This window comes from Pristis pectinata, chromosome 17 (genome assembly GCF_009764475.1).
Source record: "Pristis pectinata isolate sPriPec2 chromosome 17, sPriPec2.1.pri, whole genome shotgun sequence".
NCBI lineage: Eukaryota > Metazoa > Chordata > Chondrichthyes > Rhinopristiformes > Pristidae > Pristis > Pristis pectinata.
Genome location: NC_067421.1, coordinates 26052479 through 26059042, shown reverse-complemented (window position 1 = coordinate 26059042; position 6564 = coordinate 26052479).

Below are 6564 nucleotides of genomic sequence, written 5' to 3'. Positions count from 1 at the left end.
CTAATAGGTCTTTGTTTTCACATCTGCACCTTGTGATGTCAAAACCTATCATTTGTTAAGTTTGAATATATTCAATGGAAATAGTTAGGTTATTCTTGCTTACATCAATGATTCCTATAATAACCACACACCCTCTGGCTTTTGTTCTCTACTCCCTAATGGGCTGCACCTGCTAATAAAGCTGGTCCACAGCTCCTGCCAAACTCCAGTCTCCTGTCTAGTTGTTTCCAAACCCATGCATAAACTATGACCTTCTGAACCTGTGACATACCATGAAGTTAAAATGCATTTTAACTTCATGGTATGTATTTAGCAGCTTATTTAGGTACTTAATACCCATCAGTAATTTTTGGGCCAAAATTATTGTTTGTGAAATCTTGCTCATCACAAGCATCTCTAGAATGTGTCCCTTGCAAATGATAAGGGATGAGTGTAACACAAAATGAACATTTAAGAAAAAATAAATGGATAGGAGGAAATAGGATGAAGTAAATAATCAGAGGTAAAGTAGGGCAAACAGCTTGTCTCATGAAATTCGAGAGCCTATTTATGCCAACTTCTTTCCTTGGGCCCTGTTCTGTAATGGCCTCATTTTAGATCAAGTGACACACTTCCTGCAAACCAAGGTCACAACCTGCTTTATCTCAATCATATTTAGAAGTAAGTTGTAAACCATCTCCCCAGCAGCCCTGAGAACCTGCATTTTCTCTTCACCTTAGAATCCAGCTCTGACCTAGTAATTGGAACAAAATAACTAGATGATAGAAATCTGGGGGGGGACAAAAAAGAAAATTACTGAAAGCACTCAGCAGGCCAGGCAGCATCAATAGGGAGAGAAATAATCAACATTCGGGTCAAGGACCCTTCACTAAAACTGGAAATGTGTTTTAAGTTGTAGACAGAGGTGCTGGAGATTGGGGAAATGCCAGTGGTGTGGTGCAGACCAAATTTGTCAAGTTAACAATTACTTTAAAAAGCAGCAGAAAAGAAAATTAAATAAATTGAAAAGGAAGGTACAGCCATGGCTGGGGAGAGAAAAAGTTGTGTTAGTTGTTCAAACTGCACTGATTCAGGCAAGTGGAGAGTATGCCCTCACTTTCTTGATGTGTGCTTTGTAGAGAGTGGAAATGTTTTCAGGTGTCCTAGTTTTGTGGCAGTGGAATAATTTTCATGGGCTATATTTTCTTTTGGTGAGAAAGTCATTGTTAATGTAAAATGAGATACATTTTCTCACTTGGGTATGCGCTAGATTTCTGGGTTCAGAATCAGATTTATTATCACTGATATATGTCATGAAATTTGTTTTGCAGCAGCAGTACAGTGCAAGACATAAAAATTACTATAAGTTACAAAAATAAATAGTGCAAAAGAGGAATAGTGAGGTAATGTTCATGGACTGTTCAGAAATCTGATGGCAGAAGGGAAGAACCTGTTCCTGAAATGTTGAGTGTGGGTCTTCAGGCTCCTGTACCACCTCCCCGGTGGTAGTAACGTGAAGAGGGCATGTCTGGGTGGTGAGGGTCCTTAATGATGTATGCCACTGCCTTGAGGCACCACCTGTTGAATATGTCCTCGATGGCGGGGAGGGTTGTGTCTATAATGGAGCTGCACATTGGAGCCTCCATATGAAATGTTACATCTGATGCAAAACCAATAAATATAGTAGTTTTGACAACAATGATACATTGTGGTTAACCATTCTTGTATGTATTAAAATAGAGTATAAGTGACACCCATAAATGCATTGGAATCAATTAAAATGCATTGGAATTAAAATGCATTGGAATCAATTAATATGCACAGAAGTTTGGAAATATGTACCAAGATATCACTAAAGTGTACAATTGACTTCTAAATACTATGAGAATGTAAGCGCTTTGAATGCAATGGCAAAGTATTTTCTTTTTGCTTTTTATATATACCTTCATGAAGAGTTCATGCTGGTTTTTTACTAGCACATTTCATTTTTTCCAGTATGGTTGCCAACTTTTATATAGTGCAATTTAGGAGAGACTCTTTTAGAACAACACCACCAAATCAGGCATATAATATGAACTGCTGATGGGAAGGATTGGTTTTGTTGAAGAGACACAGCTGTATAACATTCCTGAACATACAACAAATTAAAAAAAAACTAGACATACCCTGCTGTCCTCTGGCAATGGGAGAGAAAAAAAGAAAAGAAAAATAGGTGGTTCTATTGTTTTCCCTGATTTTGTTTTACTTTTTGGCAGGAAGTGGATACTTGAATTGTTAGCACTGGATGAGAAAGCAGACAGTGGACTCTTGATGCCAATTATGCATAATCTTCCTTTCCTAAAATAGACTTCATACTTTTGCAATAGATCTTCATGGATGTTGTTATTGGAACCTACTGTAGGAGGAGCTAAAAGTCTAACCAAAACTAAAATGTAATTTGCCAAACTGCTCATTATTTCAGTGGTATTCTAAACAGATTCTCATCACTTATTAAACCAATGAATAATTTATTAATGGAAATAATCTATACAATTTTAAGCAATTTATTTTTAGATGTTTGATTGAAATTGCTTTATTCAAGGTGTTTCTTGGCTTTCTCTTTATCCACATCCTGGCCCTCTGACATCGTTAGCATAGTATCAACAATATATTTGCCGATAACACATTGCTCTACCTCTCCATAACTTACTTAATCCAACAATCACTTTTATTCCTACACTATCTTATAATAAGTTATGGATGAATAAAAGTTTTCTCCAATTAAATTTTGCAGAACCTAAACTTGTTCGTGTCAGGTTACACATAAAGGATTCCCCGTCACTGACAACCTAGCTATTTGTTCATCCTTCCACCAATATTGCCCACCTCCACTCTTTTCACACCTTACACAATGTAAATCCTCATTCACACTTCTATAAATGTTATAATCAATTCTCCATTAACCTCCTCATCAGTATTCCAACATTCCACAAACTCCCATCTTGTCCAGAATAATCCATATTCTGCCCTTACTGAATCAAAATCGTCCATTTACCCTCATTTTCACTGACCTATGCTGAAGGTAGAATCTTCATGTCAAACACATATCCCTTCACTGATTCAGTGCCAGCAGCTTCAAATGACACACAAAAGTGGCAATTTCTCTGATGTGAGCCTATATGTATATCCGTAAACCGTCCAATTATGGTTCAACAAAGCAAAAACCAAACCAGACTGTAAAAATTCTTCTGACTGATTATATGGTTCCTTTCATTATTGTCTTAGACTCTCAACAAATCATTAATTTAGCAAGTGACTGTCCTAGATTCTGTGCTGAAGTACTTTACAATGCTTTTATGTCTTTTCATAACTCTATATGCAATGATATTCACATTGCCAATACTACATAGAAATAATTCTTGTCTAGTCTTTGATTTTGATTCATTAATAGACAAGACAAAAGTACACAAACCTGGCTACCTTATTTTCAACAATTAATTGCTGGCCTCTCCACGGTGTGCAAAGGAAAATCATCAGTAGAATTATTTCCTGCACAACCCAATTATTCCTGGTAACTGGCATTTGTTCTGAAAATGACACCAATACTTATAAAGTTTTATCCTAAAATATGTGGAATGTTACCTGGAAAGCCAACTGTAGCAACAGTGTGTGGAATAAAGTATAAATGAGTGATAGCATCCAATGCCACCAATACACTTCTGTAATTCTACTGTGGTCTAATTGTCTCATTAATCATTTAGTGGAACTATTCTTCAGGATCTGTGCTTCCCATGCCCGTACTGCCCTTAACTCTCTTGGTGGTAGAAGTCATGGGTTTGGGACGTGTGTAGCTACAGTGCATGTTGTTGATGGTACACCCTGAAGCTGCAGTGTGCCACTGGTACAGGCAATGAATGTTTAGGTTGGTGCCGGGGGCGTCCATCAAGCAGGTTGCTTGGTCCTGAATGGTGTCCTGGCTTCCTATTCTCCAACTCCATAAATTTAACATAAACACCAATTTATCCATTTTTTCCCTCAATGTATCTTGCTTTACATTAAACCCAGGGACATTGGCTCCCTATGTCAAAAGTTTCAAATTTAAAATTGTCATCCTTGTTTATAATTTCATCTGTGATCTCATCTCTATCAGTAAACTCCTTTCTATCCCTGTAAAACTTACTGACACTCGAGCCTCTTATGTATCCATTGGTCTTATCCCACTCAAAGTCAGAGATCTCTGACACATTCTGATCACTGGAATATGCCCTGTGAATGCTACTCCTGCTCCACTTCTTTCCCTCCTCTGCTTAAAACCTCCTCAAAACATATTTCATCAACCGAGCTTTTGGTCATTCATCTAAATATGTTCCTTTCTGACTCGGTGTTTGTTCTGCAAATGCATTTGTGATGCACTTGCAACACCGTTTACATTAAAGGTAACATGTAGTTGCAGTTATAGGTGTTATGATCCTAACATTACTTTCAGCTAACATCTATAGTTTTCTGTTGTTAAGACCATAAGTTATAATATAAATCATAGTCAGGTGCAAGTGATTTTCTGAAAATTTTGGATGCTTTCAAAGTAACTACTGGACCCACCAGAGCAATTTGCATTCCACACATTATATGAAAATTGTACTAAATTGTTGCAATGATAAGCTTTATCTCATGGCCTAAACAAATCAGCCAATAGAATGCTTTGCTTCACAAATAAACAGATACATTTCTAAACTCCACAAGGTTACTTCGGCAGCACCGCTCTCCATTACTACATCTCCAACCGAGAAGAACTAACATGGAAACATGATCCAAGTTCCCTTCTCAATCACGCAGCATTGTAGAGCCAATGAGCCACACAGCACAGGAACAGGCTCCTTTGTCCATCAGGTCCACGCCAACTATGAAGCGCCCATCTAAACTACTCCTATTTTATTCTCCCCACATTCCCATCCATTTCCACCCTCCAGAATCAACTACACACCTATACATTAGGGGCTGTCTTACAGTGGCCAATTAACTTACCAACCTACACATCTTTGGGATGTGGAAGGAAACCAAAGCACCCTGGGGAAACCCATGCAATCATAGGGAGAACATGCAAACTCCGTACAGACAGCACTGAAGGTCAGGTTTGAACATGGGTCACTGGGGTTGTGTGGCAGCAGCTCTACCAGCTACACCACTGTGACTGGACATTTATCACTGTCCTACATTGTCACACAGCTAATATTTAGAAATTCTTGATCCAACACCAGGATAGGAGAAGGACTAGAAATTCAACAAAATCTTCTCAAACCAACTAGGGATGGGCAATAAATGTGTCCTTGCTAATGCCAAGAATAAATAAAAAGAGTGTACAATAATAATCTCTGCATTACTCATGTCATTAGTAATTATAAACTCATCAGAGCTAAGAGCATGTCTTATGATTTCTTCCATATCTACCCACATGAAATGAATTAGATTAAGATAACTAACTGGTTTCCTCTACCTCACTGTATATTGTTTTTCAATTAGATGTGTGGCTATGGATGACTCCATAGGAATTATTTCATTCATACCTTATAAAGAATCCCAAAATGAATTGTTGTGGTAATAATTTGCAATGACCAATCTAAAAATACCCTCACTGATGCTTCTGCATTTAAAGAAAAAACAATGAAGAGGACTAAAGGATAAATTTAGGCCTGAAAGTACACTTTGGGATACTGTGGTGTTGGTGCAAAATTGGATCTTTTGTGTTGATTTGCCATTCCCCAAGATTTTCCCAACAACTGTTTCAAGCTGCTCCTGAACATTGTGATTGTTTCACTTAATATTTATGAATTCTGAAAATACAATAAAATGCAAAGGAAGCAAAAAAACTTATATGGCGCCTTTTTCTCTCTCTGGGTGGCCAAAGTTCCTCAAGGCTGACAAAATATTTCTGATGTGCAGTCAATGTTAGAATATAAGGGAAAGCAGATGTTAATTTGTACTCAGACGTCCCACATATGACAGTGAGATAAGTGACCAGATAATTTGTTTTCTGGGGAACAAATGCTGGTCAGGATACACAGGGAAAGAGCAAGAGACTGAAACTAACTAAATTAGTCTAAAAATCTAGTAGTCCTCATTGAAGGGTCAGCAGTGGAAAGGGTGAGCAGCTTCAACTTCCTGGGTGTCAGCATCTCGGAGGATCTATCCTGGGCCCAACACATTGATGCAATCACGAAGAAGGCACGCTAGCGGCTCTATTTCGTTAGGAGTTTGAGGAGGTTCAGTATGCCACCAAAGACCCTTGCAAATTTCTACAGATGTACGGTGGAGAGCATTCTACCTGGTTGCATCATAGCCTGATATGGAGGCTCCAATGTAGAAGATCACAAGAGGCTGCAGAGGGTTGTAGACTCAGTCAGCTCCATCACGGGCACAACCCTCCCAGTAATCGAGGGCACCTTCAAGAGGCAGTGCCTCAAGAAGGCGGCATCCATCACTAAGGACCCTTACCATCCGGGACATGGCCTCTTCTTGTTACTACCATCAGGGAGGAGGTACAGGAGCCTGAGCACCCACACTCAATGATTCAGGAACAGCTTCTTCCTCTCCGCCATCAGATTTCTGAAC